The 19,610-nt window shown below is 43.2% G+C and overlaps 1 non-coding gene across 1 annotated transcript; it reads left to right on the plus strand.

The window, feature by feature from the left end:
* Nucleotides 1–18,462: 18,462 nt before the first annotated feature.
* On the plus strand, nucleotides 18,463–18,574 carry TRNAL-CAA (transfer RNA leucine (anticodon CAA)). Its single transcript has 2 exons — nucleotides 18,463–18,500; nucleotides 18,529–18,574. It is a non-coding gene; the product is annotated as a tRNA-Leu (tRNA).
* The last annotated feature ends 1,036 nt before the right edge of the window (nucleotides 18,575–19,610 follow it).

Genomic DNA, 19,610 nt, shown 5'->3' on the forward strand with positions numbered 1-19,610 from the left:
TGGCAGCCAAAGAGCAAGGCAAAAAGAAAGCCAGGGTTCCAAAGAGAAAGAATGTCAACAAGAAGCACCAACAAGCGAGACGGAATTGGAAGAAGCTCCAGGCTCAAAAACATAAGAAGAAGCAGCCTCATTTGAAGCGTCAATCCAAGAGGACCTCAGCCGCTAAGTCAAGGAGCAGCGGGCAGCCGCGGAAAATCTGTTCCTCAAAGCTCTTTGCTTCCAAAATTCTGCGGCAGTTGCCCAAGGTGCGCATGGAGGCCAAGGCCAGAGATTTGATAAAGACCTTGTTGGCGGACTTATACAATCACGTTGCGACCCAAGTAGAGGCCTTGAGCCAGAAAGAGGAGCAGGCCCCAATCAGCGGGGACGAAGTCCAAGCTGCCTTGAAGGAGGCCATGGAGAGGGAGTTGGCCAAGCACACGGCCGAACAGCCCACCGCCATCCCCACCGAGTGCGCTTAGGGAAGCATGCCTCCCCTTCTCCAGTGGTGGCAAGAAGGGACAGGACCAAAGGTTGCCCTGAGAAGATGCATACAATACTCCAGAGACTTTAAAAATATACTGCTCCCTTCATAAGTCCAATAAATCCTGTCGTTTACCACGTTAGATGTCTTATCGGACACCGGATGAAGTGAATTTGTTTGGAAAAGACATGAAAGAGGTGCTTTTCAAAAAGAAAAGAACCACAATTCCAGTAAAGCAGGATTTTAGCAGCTTTTTTCAGTTCTTCTAATAATTAAGAATTTTAGCAGCTTTATTCAAGTGTATTTGTTCCTCCTCCTTATTCCTCCTCCTCCTCCTCCTCCTCCTCCTCCTCCTCTTCTTCTTCTTCTTCTTCTTCTTCTTCTTCTTCTTCTTCTTCTTCTTCTTCTTCTTCTTCTTCTTCTCCCCCCCCCCTCCTCCTCCTCTATGGAACTGAGCTTGGGTTTGACATTATTAGCTGTGAAGGCACATGGTTGTTTTTAGATGTTTTAAATCCTTCTAAAATGTTTGTAAAAGTTTCATGTCACTTATTTTTAATTGTATTGTAACACTTTGTGTTTGCCTCCCTGAGCATCTTTGGGAGGAAGGGCAGGGTATAAATTTAACAACAACAACCATTTATTAGTTATACCCTGCCCATCTGGCTGGGTTTCCCCAGTCACTCTGGGCGACTCCCAACAAAAGAGTACACAATACAATATAATAATAATAATAATAATAATAATAATAATAATAATAATAATAATATTTAATAATAATAATATTAATTACTAAAATATAAGCATGCTGATTATTTCTTCAAAAAGTGTTATTCTACATTAACCACTTTCTCCTATCATGCAAATCTCCCCCTTGGGGTTATCCTAGTGTACTCTTTGACTTATCCATTGAAGGGAGAGGGAAGGTATTCCCTGTATTTTATATTTAAGTAAATTGCTCTGCTCTGATAAATTGTTTTCTAAAGTAAATTGCTCTGCTCTGATAAATTGTTTTCTAAATTGCTTACTATCCTGCTTTGCTGAATTTGGAAGAGGCCCACTTCCTCTTTCTGCCGGCTAGCAGACAGCGAGCAGCGGCTTTGCAAAAAGGCCAACTTCCTCTTTCTGCCGGCTAGCAGGGAGGCCCATTTCCTTTTTTTCTCTCAGCTAAGCAGAAACTGCAGTTGCTTTCTGCACATGCTCTCTGCTGCAGTAACGCAAGAGAGGAGCACACGAACAAGGGAAGGAGGTGGGCTTAGCTAGTCAGATAGCCATATGCCATATAAGGAAATAAGCTTAACCTTGCCAGCTGATTGGAGGGAATTGGGGAGATGGACATGCTCTCAGGTATAAAAATGCTTGTTTACTTGTATCGTTGTAGCCAGTCTTTGGAGAGGACTCCACTGGCTGCCTCTGCGCAGATCTCAATAAATCTCTTTTCTCTGACCAAGAAGTCTCTGGAATTGTTTTTCCCCTCTGGCCACGGGGTTGGCGGACCGCCGGACCTCTGGGTAATTCCAAAGTAAGGCTTTACCATGACAGGGCAAACTTGAGCCACAATTTTAAAGCACCTTGCGTTTTCACCAAAGAATCCTGGGAACTGAAGTTTGCTGTGGATTGCAGCTCTGCCAAGGGATCTCCTTAACAAACTATAGTTCCTTGCATTCTGTGGTCTGATAGGAATAGGTATTGTAGTAGCCATGTTTTAAGGCTAAGCCAAAATGGCTGCCAATTTTGGTGTGTGTGTAAAAACACTGTCTGGGTGTGTGTGTAAAAACACAGCAGCAGCAGCAGCAGCAGCAGCAGCAAAGAGGCACATCTTAGAGGCTGGAGGCTGTTACCCCAGCCGCCTCAGAATATTCTGGTTTTTTTAAAAAAAGATATTTATTAAAATTTCCAATTTTTATACAAACAAAAAAAACAAACAAAAAAAGTTTAAAAACACATATAGTTCACAATACTTAGTTTTCAATGACATATTTCCCTGACCTCCTCATACCTCCCCTTCTTGTAGTCCAATTCAAATTATTTGTTCAGCAAATCCTTATCTCAAAGCATTACAGCTTATAAAAACACCTTATTTTCTATCCAACATCTTAGGTTATTATAACCTTAAATTTTTACTTATAAAAAACCATTTTTTCATATTCCTTTATACCATTACAGCTAAAAACCACTCAATTTCAATCCAACATCATTCAACATTCCTTAATTTTACAATATTTCTGTAAATAGTCCTTAAATTTTTTCCAATCTTCTTCTGCCGACTCTTCTCCCTGGTCACGGATTCTGCCAGTCATTTCTGCCAATCCCATACAGTCAATCAACTTCATCTGCCATTCCTCCAAAGTGGGTACGCCTCAGAATATTCTGAGAGGACTTCTCTGGTCAGGGCCGGTCCAGCCATGAGACAAGCAGGATACACAAAGACAGGAGATCCAATGTAGATCTTTATTTCCCCCTGATTCCTGATGTAGATCTTCACCCACCCCTTCCTCCCTGGCAGCAGGGTCCGGGGAGAATACCATTTTGTGGTTCGCCCAGGGTTGTCACCTGCCCTGTAAAAAACCGGGATCATCCAATTTTGTGTTCCCTGCCTCGTTTCAACTTTCAACAGGACTCCTTTCCCCTGCTTCTTCTGAAGTCATCAACCATGAAAAATAAAAAGGTTAATTAAAGCTTAATTAGAAGGTAATTAGAGAGAACAAGAAAGATAACAATGTGATAATACAGTCATACCTCGGGTTACAGATGCTTCATGTTGTGTTTTTTGGGGTTATGGACATGCCAAAACTTGGACGTACTGGAATGGGTTACTTCTGGGTTTCGGTGCTCGCGCATGTGCAGAAGTGCTGAATTGCGCTTTGCGCATGTGCAGAAGTGCTGAAATGCAACCCGCGTGTGCACAGATGCGGCACTGCAGGTTGCGAACACTGCGGGTTGCGAACGTGCATCCCGCACAGATCATGTTCGCAACCCGAGAGTCCACTGTATACTACTATATATAAGCAGCAGAATGCAAGAAGTGGTTTAACAAACCAGAAACGGAAATGGAGGGAAGCCAAGGGGGAGAGGGGAATTTAGAAAACGATTGTTTGGTTAAGTTGAATATTGTATGATATATGTATGAAAACTAATAAAAACTGATTTTTTAAAAAGAAGAAAGGTTCCTCCTTTGCACACCCACCCTAAAGTGCTTGCCTTGCATAGCTTAGTTTTCTAGGTGCCTAGAATTTTGAGCCCGCCCTCCAAAGCCGGCTGACAGATGCTCCAGGTAAGCCAAGAGAGCTCGTCGGCCCTTTCTACCCCCTGTAAAAAATGAAAGATAAGGAAATAAAACTGGGTGTCATCAGCATACCGATGACCAGGACTTTCCCCTCAGCTGAAACTCACTGGAACTCAGTTCTGGCACCTCTCAGGTGGACGCCATTTCCATTCTAAGAGAACAAGGGAGGTGTTTGTGGTGAGTTCCTGCACTCAATCATTCCATTGCATTACATTGCATGAAAGCATCTCCACCCCCATCATTCAGCCCAGAAACTGAGGTCCAGCTCTGAGGGCCTTCTGGCAGTTCCCTCACTGCGAGAAGTTACAGAGAACCAGGCAGAGGGCCTTCTTGGTAGTGGCGCCTGCTCTGTGGAACGCCTTCCCATCAGATGTCAGGGAAATAATTTATTATTATTATTACTACTACTACTACTACTACTACTACTACTACAGTGGACCCTTGGGTTACGTTACCTTCGGGTAGCGTAACTTTTGGGTTGCGAATGCCGCAAACCCGGAAGTGTATACTTATGGGTTTCACCACATGCGCAGAAATGGCGCCTCATGTTACAGACTTTTTGGGGTACGTAAGGACCCCTGGAACAAATTAGTTCCTGTCTGGAGGGTCCACTGTACAGTAGTACCTCGGGTTAAGAACTTAATTCGTTCTGGAGGTCCGTTCTTAACCTGAAACTGTTCTTAACCTGAAGCACCACTTTAGCTAATGGGGCCTCCTGCTGCTGCCGCGCTACCAGAGCACAATTTCTGTTATCATCCTGAAGCAAAGTTCTTAATCCGAGGTACTATTTCTGGGTTAGCGGAGTCCGCAACCTGAAGCGTCTGTAACCTGAAGCGTCTGTAACCTGAGGTACCACTGTATTATTATCGCTTGCCAATTCCTTTGTGCATTTTCATAAAGATTTAAACTCTAACTTGGCACCAGGTGGCAGCCTAGCATATGCCATCTTTGGAACCAGGTGCTGCTGCACATCCAGAGAAAGAGCAGGTATGTTTGTTGTTCTGCTTCATTCCGAAAAGGAGGAATGAAAAAACTGCACCCCAGCTTAACATGGAAGTTCCATTAGCAGACATGGGGTGAACTGATGGAGAAAATCGTGCATTACGGCGCTGGGGGGGGGATGTGCACCTCAGCTGCACCTCAGTGACGAGGTCACATGGAGTACCTGACCAGATAAAAACATGCAAATCTCATATCTTTGATAATCTGCAAAGCTACAGGAGTAGGTGGATTCATTGACATGTTATCGTTGTTTAGTTGTTTAGTCATGTCCGACTCTTCGTGACCCCATGGACCAGAGCACACCAGGCACTCCTGTCTTCCACTGCCTCCCGAAGTTTGGTCAAACTCATGCTGGTAGCTTCGAGAACACTGTCCAACCATCTCGTCCTCGGTTGTCCCCTTCTCCTTGGGCCCTCCATCTTTCCCAACATCAGGGTCTTTTCCAGGGAGTCTTCTCATGAGGTGGCCAAACTATTGGAGCCTCAGCTTCAGGATCTGTCCTTCCAGTGAGCACTCAGGGCTGCTTTCCTTAAGAATGGATAGGTTTGATCTTCTTGCAGTCCATGGGACTCTCAAGAGTCTCCTCCAGCACCATAATTCAAAAGCAAACAAACAATAATATTAATTGGAGTCAAGGAGGGGCAAGAGAGGAGAGCATCACCATTGACAGTTTCTAAAGAACTGTCTCAAGGTGATTTGTGCATAAAATAATTGAAAACAGCCTGCATGATGCGGAAGAGAGGAAGTTCAGCAACATCAGGAGGCGCATACGTTCCCCATCTCTGTTCTGAAATCTGTATTTCTTCCCCTATGGACAGATTCCTGAAATATATTCCGAACCAGTGTTGAAAGAAAACATTGCACACGCATGATACTCAATTTTTCACCTTAACTTTGAAAATTCACAACATTTCAATGCCTGTGTTGGTGAACTGGCCCCCTGTTTAAAAAGTTTGAGGAACCCTGGTGTAGAACAATGGTTCTCAAAGGGTGTGGCAAATGTGGTGGGAAGATTCAAGGACAATCAAAGAAACATTCAAACATTTCAGTGGAGTAGAGTAGAGAAGACCCATATAATTTGACACCAGTAGCAGGCCCAAGCAAAAGAAAGTTTGTCGACAATACAGTGGTGCCCCGCAAGACGAATGCCTCGCAAGACGAAAAACTCGCTAGACGAAAGAGTTTTCCGTTTTTTTGAGTCGTTCCGCAAGACAAATTTCTTGCGAGTTCTGGCGAGTTTGTTTCCTTTTTCTTAAAGCCGCTAAGCCGCTAAGCCGTTAATAGCCGCTAAGCCGCTAATAGCCGCTAATAGCCACTAAGCCACTAATAGCCGCTAAGCCGTTAATAGCCGCTAAGCTGCTAAGCCGTTAATAGCCGCTAAGCCGCTAAGCCGTTAATAGCCGCTAAGCCGCTAAGCCGTTAATAGCCGCTAAGCCGCTAAGCCGCTAATAGCCGTGCTTCGCAAGATGAAAAAACCGCAAGACGAAGAGACTCGCGGAACGGATTAATTTCGTCTTGCGAGGCACCACTGTATGTGGATAGCTCTGAATCTTGGTTTCACATGGACTGGAGATTGAAATGTCCCTCAGCCTGTATTTGATGTGTAGTGAGATACTTTCCTTTTTTATAGTAATTTTTATTAATTTTAACATGTAAATTATAATACATACCACAAAACTTCACCACTTATACAATCTTTTTTTTTTTGGACTTCCATCAGCACCTCTGATGATCCACCATTTTAACCACTTCTTATGCATTTCTTAAATTCATATTGCCTTTAATTATCTTAACTAACCATCCTCCCCTTTCTCCATTTTTGCAATAGTTCTAATAGTTCCCCTCACAAAACTTCTTGCAAAACTACAAACGTCGTCTGATCATCACAATTACTTTTCAAATAGTCTGTAAATTTACACCAGTCTTCTGTGAATTTCTGGTCCTGCAGATTTTGAATCCTTCCTGTTAGTTTATCTAATTCTGCATAGTCCATTAATTTCATCCTCCAGTCTTCTTTCGTCGGTAATTCTTCTTGCTTCCATTTTTGTGCCAATAATATTCTTGCTGGCGTCGTTGCATATAAAAATAGCTTGCATTCTTTTCTATTTACGTATATCACTTCCTACAATGCCCAGTAAAAATGCTTCTGGTTTCTTTATAAATGTATATTCCAACATTTTTTCCATCTCATTATATATCATTTCCCAGAAGCTTTTCACTTTTTTACATTCCCACCACATGTGATAAAATGTTCCTTCTTTTTCTTTACATTTCCAACATTTATTGCTGACTTTATACATAGTGAGATTCCAATGTGGCCCCAGGTGGGAAGAAAACACATCTGTTCTCAAAGCATGGAAATCTGGCAAACAAGAATGTTCAATATTTTGAAAGGCTTTTGGAGCAGCAGAAATGACAAGGATCATACTTTTTTAAAAACAACAACCCCACACAAGTACAATTCTCAGAAAAGATGCCACGGAGCGCAACCCGAAATTGCTCAACCCGAAGCTACTTCAACTTGAGGTATGACTGTATTTCTAATCGATAAAAAAATTCAGTGGTGCAAGTTTTTATTCTGAAAGTGTGGTTCCCGAGAAAAAGGTTTGAGGATCCTTGGTGTAGAACAGGCACCCCCAAACTCGGCCCTCCAGATGTTTTGGGACCACAACTCCCATCATCCCTAGCTAACAGGACCAGTGGTCAGGGATGATGGGAATTGTAGTCCCAAAACACCTGGAGGGCCGAGTTTGGGGGTGCCTGGTATAGAAAGTAAACTTTTCCGCCTCGGCAACTGGCTGTGGCAGAAGGAGCAGTGCAGTGTGAGGAAGGCATGGCGCCCACCCGCTGAGAGGTGAAAAAAATGATGACAAAAAGCTCTGCTTAGATGCGTGATAGCAAGGACTAGGTCATAGTCACATTCAGGGTAACAATGGTTCCTTGGCTACACTGAAGCCAGAGGTGCCCAATCAGCACTCTCCACATAACACATTCATTTGCATGCCATTGTCTATAAATGCCCATGCTGACAAAAAAATTGAAGGCAGGAGCTTAAGGAGGAAACAAAGAAACAATGGCAGCCAAACAGCAAAGCAAAAAGAAAGCCAGGGTTTCAAAGAAGAAGAACAACGTGCGCAAGAAGCACCCACAACCTAGACGGAATCAGAAGAATCCAAAGAGGCTCCAGGCTCGAAAACAAAAGAAGAAGCAGCCTCATTTGAAGCGTCAAGTCAAGAGGACCTCAGGCGCTAAGTCAGGGAGCAGTGGGCAGCCGCGAAAGATCTGTTCCTCAAAGCTCTTTGCTTCCAAAATTCTGCGCCAGTTGCCCAAGGTGCGCATGGAGGCCAAGGCCAAGAATCTGATGAAGACCTTGCTGGCGGACTTGTACAACCACGTGGCGACCCAGGTACAGGCCATGAGCCAGCAAGAAGAGCAGAACCCCATCAGCGGCGACGAAGTCCAAGCCGCCTTGAAGGAGGCCATGGAAAGGGAGTTGGCCAAGCACACGGCCGAACAGCCTACCGCCATCCCCACCGAGTGCACCTAGAGAACCATCCCTCCCCTTCACCAGCGGCAGCAAGAAGGGACAGGACCAAAGGTTGCCCTAAGAAGATCCATATAATACCCAAGAGACTTTAAAAATATATTGCTGCCTTCCTAAGTCCAAGAAATCCTGTCGTTTACCACTTGAGACATCATCGGACACCGGATGGAGAGGATTGCTATTATGTGGAAAAACCGTGAAAGAAGTGGCTTTCAAAAAGAAAAGAACCACAATTCCAGTAAAGCAGGATTTTAGCAGCTTATTTCACTTCTTCCAATAAATCAGGATTTTTGCAGCTTTATTCCAGTCTAATTGTGTTTTCTTCTGCTTCTCTGGAACTGAGCTTGGGTTTGGGTGATGTGTTCAAATCCAGTTATCTAAAATGCTGATTAGGAAACATATCCACTGTGTCATACTAAACAGCAATCAGATGAATGATTAAAAAGAATAAATCCAAGTGATCTTGAAAAAATGGGGGGGGGGGGGGAGGTAAAATTTACAGAAATGAAACAATCTTAATATAGTGGTACCTCGGGTTAAGTACTTAATTTGTTCCGGAGGTCTGTTCTTAACCTAAAACTGTTCTTAACCTGAAGCACCACTTTAGCTAATGGGGCCTCCTGCTGCCGCTGCGCCGCCGGAGCATGATTTCTGTTCTTATCCTGAAGCAAAGTTCTTAACCCGAGGTAATATTTTTGGGTGAGAGGAGTCTGTAACCTGAAGCATATGTAACCTGAAGTGTATGTAACCCGAGGTACCACTGTATACTTTTTCTTTGCTTCGAGCAGCTGTGCATTGTTGCAGTTTAATAAGTAAAAAAAATACTGAATATTTACAATTTAACGTACTGTGTTGCAGGGAAGCACCTGTTAGAACTTGACTTTTTTAATTATTATTATTATTATTATTATTATTATTATTATTATTATTATTTATTTATACCCTGCCCTCCCCAGCCAAGGCCGGGCCCAGAGCGGCTCACAAGCAATAATAAAAACAAGATGAATGATTACAACTTAAAAACAAAAATAAAATACAACATTAAAATAATGGAACATTAAAATATTAAAATATAGCCTCATCGCAGGAGGAGAAGGAAAAGAAAAAAGAAAGAGAGGGATGGAATCAAATTGGCTCTCCGTGGGGCATACCAGGAGAGGCAGTCCCGTAGGTACGAGGGTCCTAGGCCGTGAAGGGCTTTAAAGGTCAAAAGCAGCACCTTAAATCTGACCCTGTACTCCAACTTGAAAAGCACTGGGTGAATATGCTCGCAGAGACCCCGTGAGGAGCCTCGCTGCAGCATTCTGTACCCGCTGGAGTTTCTGGGACAGCTTCAAGGGCAGCCCCGCATAGAGCGAATTACAGTAGTCAAGCCTGGAGATGACCGTCGCATGGATCACTGTGGCTAGGTCGGGGCGGGAAAGGTAAGGGACCAACTTTAGTGTTGGATATTCACTTATCACTTAATATTATTTGTTTTAAAAGCCACCAAGTAAATGTCAGAAATGAAACAATCCAAAGGGTCATTTTTTCATATGTGGTGGACTTGTAAAAATGCGGCAGGCTTTTGGGAGATGATTCACAATGAATTGAAAAAGATGTTGAAAGCAGTCATTCCCCCAAAAGCCTGAAGCGTTGAATCCTGAAGGTTGGGATATAAATAATAATATAAATTCAATGAAATGAAGCAGCAGCAACAACAATTAACAAACATTCACCTTATGTCAGACAGTTTGCTAACCCAAGTGCATTTATAGTGTTCTAGACTTGGCACTGAACATGGGTTTGTGCTGAAAGAATGGTTGTGCTATAGATAACAACTTCTGAGTGCGGCTACTGCTATCCTCCAGAGGGCGATCCTGAATATCTTTCAAAAGAATGAGTTCTAAAAATAAACATTGGACTCCATCTTTTTTAAAGGCAAAAAGGGACTTGTACATATCAGGAATAGCTTGTGCAATAATGACTTAGGCCCACTTTTAACTTAGACCCATTTTAAGGTGATTTTTTTCTATTTTGCAGGGAAGCTAGTAACACTGCTTAGAAGATACTGTGTGCCAGGATCCATACTCAGCAGAGTTACATCTCAACGCAGCTCCTTCCTTGGAAGCGTCTTCGGGGTTGAAGGTACACACAGTACACAATAAACACTCATGGATGCCATAAAGATTCAATCAAGTGTCGAGGTTTACTTGACAGGCATAAAAGCATATTGGTAGCAAATTTATACAGACATTCACCACTGCCATGGTCAAGGCATGCAGGTGTAGTGGTTAAGAGTGGTAGTCACGTAATCTGGGTAACCGGGTTCGCGTCTCCGCTCCTCCACATGCAGCTGCTGGGTGACCTTGGGCTAGTCACACTTCTCTGAAGTCTCTCAGCTCCACTCACCTCACAGAGTGTTTGTTGTGGGGGAGGAAGGGAAAGGAGATTGTTAGCTGTTTGGAGACTCCTTAGGGTAGTGATAAAGCGGGATATCAAATCCAAACTCTTCTTCTTCTCTTCTTAGAGTCCAACAAGAGTCTAAGACACTCGCTCTGCTTCTCTCACCACAAGACGCAAGCAAGAGACTGACAACAAGTTACAAGTTACACAGAACCACTGTTATCAGTACTTCCTGTCACACTGCACATGTCCAAAGAACAGTTCCCACAGAAAACATCCTTGCATAGATAAAACAGTCTAGCCTTCTGCTTCTTCTTGAAACTTCTCTGCTCTTCTCTGTTTCTGGAACAAATAATTCTTCTCTCTCTCACACACAGAGAGAATATCAGTTGCATTATCTGAAGAAGTGTGCATGCACACGAAAGCTCATACCAATAACAAACTTAGTTGCTCTCTGAGGTGCTACTGGAAGGAATGTTTTTTTTTATTTAATCCAAGGCATGTTGTTTAAGGGAGAAGGGGGTGCCTTTCAAATTGAGCTGGACTTAACTTCTGAAGAAACATCATTAAGGTCTTGGTGTTAGAAGTATGGACTAGTTTGCAAGAGGATCTATAGCACCATGCCAACACTTTCGCACATATAGTGGTACCTCAGGTTAATAACTTAATTCGTTCTGGAGGTCCGTTCTTAACCTGAAACCATTCTTAACCTGAGGTACCACTTTAGCTAATGGGGCCTCCCACTGCTGCTGTGCCGCCACCTCGCGATTTCTGTTCTCGTCCTGAAGCAAAGTTCTTAACCCGAGGTAATATTTCTGGGTTAGTGGAGTCTGTAACCTGAAGTGTCTGTAACCTGAAGCATCTGTAACCCGAGGTACCACTGTATTCTGAAAATTTGCAATGAATCAATGTTAATTGTACCAAGGTGTGCCTGCACAGGTGCTGAATGCAACAGGTGAGCAACCACCGGCTTGTTCTCCGCAGCTGCCATTGAACCAGGCCAAACGCAGCTCCATAGCCCTGTGGTGGAGCCATGGTGGCTGCAGAACCCTGCCATACTGGGCTCTCTTGCTCCATATCCACTTGAAGTCTTCACAGTACTCCTGGACAATTTTTTTGTTTGTTTCCCTCCTATCCTGCTGCCCAGTGTACGTGTGTCCCCACCGCCTCCCAGATCCGGGCCTTTCAGTGACAGATGATCTTTTCCCACAGTCATTTGGGGAAGAGTGTGAAGTCTGGCGTGCTTATTTCTGTGCTGTGCTGCTGCTAAACTGTTTGAATGTTTAATTTTAATTAACATTTATACAGTGGTACCTTGGTTTTCGAACATCTAGGAAGTCGAATGTTTCGGTTTTCAAACACTGAAAACCTGGAAGTAAATGCTTTGGTTTTCGAACAAGCCTCAGAAGTCAAACATGCTACACATCTTCTGCTGAGTGCAAGATCTGGAGACCTAGCTGTTGGCTGTTGAGTCTTGGTTTTGGAACGTTTGGAACTCAAACGGTCTTCCAGAATAGATTACGTTTGAAAATTGAGGTACCACTGCATTTAGTTTTTTTTGTCATTTGTACACTGCCCTGCGGGGTGAAGGGCAGTCTGAATTACTGCTACTGCTAATGAAAAAAAATACTTTATTATTGTTGCACTATTTATTGTTGAATTTCTGTACCACTGTTTCCAGGGGACTTTACAAATTTCACATGGGATCCCACATCTCAAAACTTTATGTTATAAGTGCTCCAATGTCTCAGATTAATAATAAGGGTTGCCCACTTTTCAAGCAGAATCTTGTTCATGAGCCTACAGGCACTCTTCTTACAGTAGTCAGCAGAGAAAACCTTTCATGGGATAAAGGTGATCCTCTGCCAAAATTAAAGTAGTGGTTAAAGGCACAGTAGTCCGGATTGGTGGTGGTGGTGGTGGGGATGGTAGCTCTTCCAAAGACCTGTTTAACCTAGAACACTGTCATTGACAGAATCAGCTAGGAATTTATGAAATTTTCTCAACAGGAACTGGAGACACCCATCCACCCCTGGTTTCAAAGCCTGTTTTGATGTAGAGAAAAAATCTCATTCTGGGCATGGTAGCCTGGTTTAAGGTAGATGGAAAGTACACATATTTATTTTCTCAAAATTAGCCAGGATTGGTTGCAACAGCAACACCTGAAGGGCCAGATGCCATTGTGCTCTTCAGAAAGTCAACAAACAGTGGCAGTGTCCGACCTCAGAACTGGATAGCAGCAGGTCATAGTCATATTCAGTAGTAGGTCATAGTCATATTCAGCATAACAATGGTTACCTGGCTACTGTGCAGGTAGAGAGAGCCAATCAGCACTCTCCATGTAGCTCCTTCATTTGCATACTGCTGTCTATAACTGACCATGTTGGCAAAGGTGCGGTGACATTTGAAGGCAGGGGCTCGAAGCTTCAGAACAGAAGTCAACAGAACAGAACAGAAAAATGGCTGCAAAACAACAAGCGAAAAGGAAGGCTGGGGCTTTGAAGAGAAAGAAGCTCCAGAAGAAATATCAGCACATCAGGAAAAACAAACTCCAGGACCGTAAACAGAGAAAGTTCCCATCTTGCCTTGAGCATGGGGTCAAGGAGCCACTTGCCAGAAATACTGTGAGCAGTAAGGTGGTGAGAATCTGTTCCCCTAAGCTGTTTACATCCAAGATGGTGCGAGAGGTGCTAAAGGCATACATTGAGGTCAAAGCCAAAGGCATGGTTAAAAACTTGCTAACGGATGTGTACAACCATGTGGCGACAGAAATAGATCGCTTGAGCCAGAAGAGCCCGTCTGCTACCATCAGCTGCACTGATGTCCAAACGGCCTTGAAGGAGGCTGTAGTAAGGGAGTTGGTGAACCACACGTCCGAGCCCCTCAGGAACGAATGTGCTTAGAGAAACATCCCTCCCCTTCTTCAACAGGGCCAAGAAGGGAGAGGACCAAAAACTGCCCTGAAAAAAGATCCTTAAAACTTGAGAAACCTTTAAAAGACTTTGCTGCCTGAATGTGTCTTAAGAAATCCTGTAATCTAAGATACCAGCTTCACCTCAACAATTTTCATTGCTTGTAACAATTGTTCCATTTATGGGGGTGTCGTGAAAGACCATGGGAAAGGAAGCTAAATTTGCACTACAGACAACACATGCCCAAGAGGTTTTTCCATCGCCATCAGCCAGAATCAGCAGAGTTCAGTGAGGAAGAACATAAATCAAAATATATGAGAGAATTGTTTGTGAGCTGGTTTCTGAAAGAAAAGAAACACCATATATTGTTCTTCCAATAAATCAGGATTTTTAGCAGCCTTATTCACTGAAGTGTGTGTGTGTTGTTTTTAATCTAGGACAATGTGTCTTGCTGGTTACTGACTGCAAACCTAGTTATACAAAATACTAAAATGTACAAAGGTGTCAGGGTTGTCATATGAAGCAGGAATAAATGGAAGTTCATGAAATGCCTTGAAAAATGTGCAGAACTGATGTGTGAAAACCTTAACAACCCTGTCCCCTCACAAAACGTTAAGGAGAATTCGGAGAAAGCCAATGGGTAGCATTCAACTAATTTTTACTCGGAGTAGACCCACTTGAACCATGACTAAGATTCATTAATTGCAGTGGGTCGGAGTAAAACTTAATTAAATGCCACCCACTATTAGCTGCCGCTGGCCTTTCAGATTGCTGCTAGTCATTTAGGAGGTGCTATACAAAACCAAAAAAATTGGCAAAGTGGCTATTCAGAGAATGCACAAAAAATGAAGGTTTAATTTCTTTTTAAAATGGTTATAAAGCTGGCCACATTCAGGAGTTAAGATTTAAGTTCCTAACTGCTTTGCGTCACTCAAGCTCATCTTTGGAATTTTGAAGAATGTGTAATAATCAAATCTTTATGATGTCATTTGGGCCTTTGTTCCAGTCAGGGGCCACCTGCAGATCTGAGAAGACCCCTGTTAACAGCCTAGATGATGCTGGAATGCAAACACAGTTTTAGAAGCAATCATCACAAGGACCCGACTGAATACTCTTGAGTTCATTTCCCCACACAAATTATTAAAACACTCCTGCTCATCTTGTTTGACTGGAAAGCACAGCCCAAAGCCCTGATGAATTTGCAACTTTTAAGACAAATCAGTCCTGTGTAGAAAGTGTCTTGAAAGACTACGCACCTGTTCCAGAATGAGCTCTGTCATTAATAACCTGTGTAGCTTAATTCCACTTAAAACCATACATAATAATCACATTTATCATACTTAAGTGCCTTTATCAGCTGCCAGTGGGAGTGACTGCCAGATAAAACCCAGAGCAACCCAAATCCACACTGCTTCACCTTTTCAGAACTAATGCTGGTTCCTGGAAATGTTTCTCAAGGTTTAGGGCTGCTCTGACTTTGACAAATGGAAATAATATAGTTGGTTTGCTTTTTTTTTTTTTAAAAAGGAATGGAATACGGATGAAGGGGTGGCATTTCTAGAAGATCTGTCCAAAAGAGCTTTCTGTTAAATTGTGGGTAGACATAGCAGACGATGCAGTGATTTCTCCAAAGTAGCTTTTTATTTGTAAGCTGGAACAGAACTGAACAGCAAACAGCTCGGCCGGCCTGCTTTTATAGGCAGCCGGCTGTCAACATTGTAGCAACAACAACCCAGGGTTTCCCGCCTAAAGTAACTGACGTGGACCTGAGTGAAAACTATGTACACGATACTCCTGGTGGCCAGGCTGAGAACTTCAGTACATAACACTTTCCTTCCAGGATGTTGGTGGTAGTTCAGTTTGAGGTCCTTTGAAAACATTAAGAGCTGCTTTCCTGCCCACTTTTCAGTTGGTTCTGCTGCAGCTTTAAGAGGATTTGGACCCAGCAAACTTTGCCAACCTGGGGCCACCTGGAGAGAGTTGGTGAAAGTTGGCCTTCAGCAACCAGGAAGCACTTGCAAATTGTTGCACACAAAAAATCTTTGAATGGCACTGCAATAGGGGCTGTTGGGAAAGTTGGCTTCTGTCCAGAGATCTGCCTGTGCTGTATTCTACCACCAACAGTGGCAAAATAGGGAGCAGAACCATAGCTGTCAACTTTTCCCTTTTTTAAATAGGATTCCTCACAAGAAAAGGGAAAAGTTGACAGCTATGAGCAGAAGGACTATCCCAGGACCATAGTCTTTAGATACTCAGATTACACACACACTGTTTTGGTGCAGAAACTCAGGTTGTGATGATAAATCAGGTTTGGGGCTAATGGCATATATGTTTATTCCCACAAAACATGCATGTGATGATGAAACCTGGGTGTTGTTTTGTTTTGTTATATGAAAACTGATTTCTGTGGTATAATTAGAAGTGTGAGGTGCAGTTAATATCTGCCAGAAGCCACTGCCAAAACTCACAACTAGATCATAGTAAGGGTAGGTCATAGTCCTGTTCAGGGTAACAATGGTTCCTCAGCTACAGTGAAGCCAGGGGCACCTTCATTGCCATGCTATTGCCTATAAATGCCCATGCTGACAAAAATATGGTGACATTTGAAGGCCGGAGCTTAAGGAGAACAGAACAATGGCAGCCAAACAGCAAGGCAAAAAGAAAGCCAGGGTTCCAAAGAGAAAGGATGTCAACAAGAAGCACCAACAAGCGAGACGGAATTGGAAGAAGCTCCAGGCTCAAAAACATAAGAAGAAGCAGCCTCATTTGAAGCGTCAAGCCAAGAGGACCTCAGCCGCTAAGTCAGGGAGCAGTGGGCAGCCACGAAAGATCTGTTCCTCAAAGCTCTTTGCTGCCAAAATTCTGCGACAGATGCCCAAGGTGCGCATGGAGGCCAAGGCCAGGAATCTGATGAAGACCTTGTTGGCAGACTTATACAGTCATGTGGCGACCCAAGTAGAGGCCTTGAGGCAGAAAGCGGAGCAGGCCCAGGCCCTCGTCAGCTGCAACAATGTCCAAACTGCCTTGAAGGAGGCCATGGAGAAGGAGTTGACCAAGCACATGGTTGAACAGCCCACCGCCATCACCACCACTTAGAGAAGAATCCCTTTTCTTCTCCAGCGGCGGCAAGAAAAGAGAGGAGCAAAGGTTGCCCTGAGAAGATCCATATAATACCCAAGAGACTTAAAAAATATATTGCTGCCTTCATAAGTCCAAGAAATCCTGTCATTTACCACTTTAGACATCTCATTGGACACCAAACGGAGAGAATTGCTATGGAAAAGACACGAAAGAGGTGGCTTTCAAAAAGAACCACAATTCCAGTAAAGCAGGATTTTATTAGGTTTATTCACTTCTTCCAATAAATCAGAATTTTAGCGGTTTTCAAGTGTTGTGTCTTCTATTCCCCGGAACTGAGCTTTGGTTTGGGTGATGGCTACAAATCTAGTTATATAGAATGCTGATTAAGAAACGTATCCACTGTGTGATACTTAATAACAATCAGATGACTTATTAAAAAAACCCAAGTGATACTATAAAAATGTGGGGAAGGTAAGATTTACAGAAATGAATTTGAATTCCAAATTTAAGACATAAAACAATGCAACTCACAATGCTGAAAATAAAATAAATACCACAATATACAGCAGTGCCTTGGTTTTCGAATGTAATCCGTTCCAGAAGACCGGAATGTTCCGGAAGACTGGAATGTTAGAAAACTGAGGCGCAAAATGAATAGGCATTGGAATGTCTATTCATTCCAATAGGTTTACTATTGACTGATGATAACATCATTTATATTTTTATTGTAAATTGCAAGTGAATCACAGCAGACAAATGCCATCAAGCAGACAAGCAAATGCATACATTTGCTGAATTTATAGCTGTCATGGTTCATCTTGTTCACAGTAATGTCCTTCTTGCTTGATACTTTAAATGTAAGTGAGATGAGTATATTCCTTCCAACTGGTTGATATGGAGGATCTCAAACCTCAATGCAGCACCAATTCTCACCAAACCTCAATTCTCGCTGCCGTAGTAGCATCCATAAATAATGTCCTCTTCTCTTTCGGCAGATCTTGACCTCAAATACCTAACAGGAAGGTTTCTGATTGTTTAACAAATATTATTTTCAACATTTTTTTCAATTCATTGTATATCATTTCCCAATATATTTTTACGTTTTTACAGTCCCACCATATATGATAAAACGTAACTTCAGCCTCACACCTCCAACACTCCTTCTAACAGAAGATACATTTTGAATTATTTTGTTGTTGTTTTTTGTCTTGTCTTTTTCTTTATTTTTCCTTTGCTTTTCCTTTTTGTTTTCTTTTTCTTTCTGTTTATAGATGTTGAGATGTATGATTTCTAACTTTTAATTCTTTTCCTGCACTTGACAGAACTGACAGTGAAATCCCGTGCGAACTTTCCCGGGGAGTGAGTTCCATTGAACTCAATGATGCTTACTTCCGAGTAGACATGCATAGCTCAATACGAAGCTTAAAATCTGCAAATGCAGGTCTTCCCAACCTGATCAAGCATCCTGTGGCAACTCAAAAGCTCGCGCCGAGTAACTTCAAGAGCAAATTGCCTTTAAAAGAATAAACGATTTTAGAACATCTCCTTCCTCTCGGAGCTCTGCACTGAATCTGGGGAACAGGGCGCTGCTGCAGCGCAACCCCGATGCACAGCGAGGTCGATGCGTGTGTGCGAGCGCCTTGCCGCTTTGACAGAAGGAAGCCTGCTGACGCTTCTCTGCCTCTGCAAAAGATCGGCATAAAACGCAAAGGAAATGCGAATGGAGGCACGTAGACCCGCGAATTAGCATACTGCTAATTAGGATTCAGCTAGGGAGAGCACAAGCGTCAGTGTCAGGATGGCCGAGTGGTCTAAGGCGCCAGACTCAAGGCTCATACTCCTTCCCAGGCTCTGGGTGTTCTGGTCTCCAATAGGAGGCGTGGGTTCAAATCCCACTTCTGACACATCCTTTTTTTTTAAAAAAAAAAAGAATTTTTTTTTTGTTCCCCCTCATCCCTCTCTCTCTCCGTAATGGTGTAAAAATCCTCTGTGAAGCCTGAAACATTTATCCCTGTCCTTTTCCGCACAGGATCTTAACAGCGATCCCACTGAGCAGGCTCTGAACTTACTTCCGAGTTCACACGCGCCTGCCTGCGAGTCATTTCCGTCCTCGTGTCACCTGCTGGCTCGCGCTTTGGCGAGGCGGGTTACGGGCAAAGGTGGGGCGGGGAGAGAGAGGGAACTGCCTGCTTTCTTTCGCCCGGGGAAGAGTCTCCGATCGCGTCCATGCGTTGCATTATTTTTTAAGCGGACACAGAGGTCCCCGGGGAAAAGCCATGCAAGCTTCTTCCTGGGTGCTGCCTGCAGCAAAGAACTGCCTCGCTTTGCAAAAAGACAGACAGACGATCGACGTTAAGAAATGAGTTTTCTTGTACCTTTCTGAGCTTGCAGAAAAGTCTCCATCACAGTTTTCTCACCTTTATATCACTGCATTTTGTACGTTTTCCAGTTCTAATTACACTCATTACTAAATGGCTCAAAATTTAAATAAACATAAGAAAGGTAGAATATCTCTCATTACAAGTCTTCAGACAACCCTGCTAGTGAGGTTACTTGCTTACTGTAATACAGCGGTACCTCGGGTTAAGTACTTAATTCGTTCCGGAGGTCCGTTCTTAACCTGAAACTGTTCTTAACCTGAAGCACCACTTTAGCTAATGGGGCTTCCTGCTGCCGCCGCGCCGCCGGAGCCCGATTTCTGTTCTTATCCTGAAGCAAAGTTCTTAACCTGAAGCACTATTTCTGGGTTAGCGGAGTCTGTAACCTGAAGTGTATGTAACCTGAAGCGTATGTAACCTGAGGTACCACTGTATTTCAAATATCGTATAAATTTACTCCAGTCCTTTTGGAATGCTTGATCATGCTGGTTTCAGATTTTTCCTGTCAGCTTCGCCAGTTCTGCAAAGTCCATCATCTTCATCTGCCACTCTTCGTTGGTAC

The sequence above is a fragment of the Podarcis raffonei genome, chromosome 2 (assembly GCF_027172205.1).
Source record: "Podarcis raffonei isolate rPodRaf1 chromosome 2, rPodRaf1.pri, whole genome shotgun sequence".
In the NCBI taxonomy this organism is placed as follows: domain Eukaryota; kingdom Metazoa; phylum Chordata; class Lepidosauria; order Squamata; family Lacertidae; genus Podarcis; species Podarcis raffonei.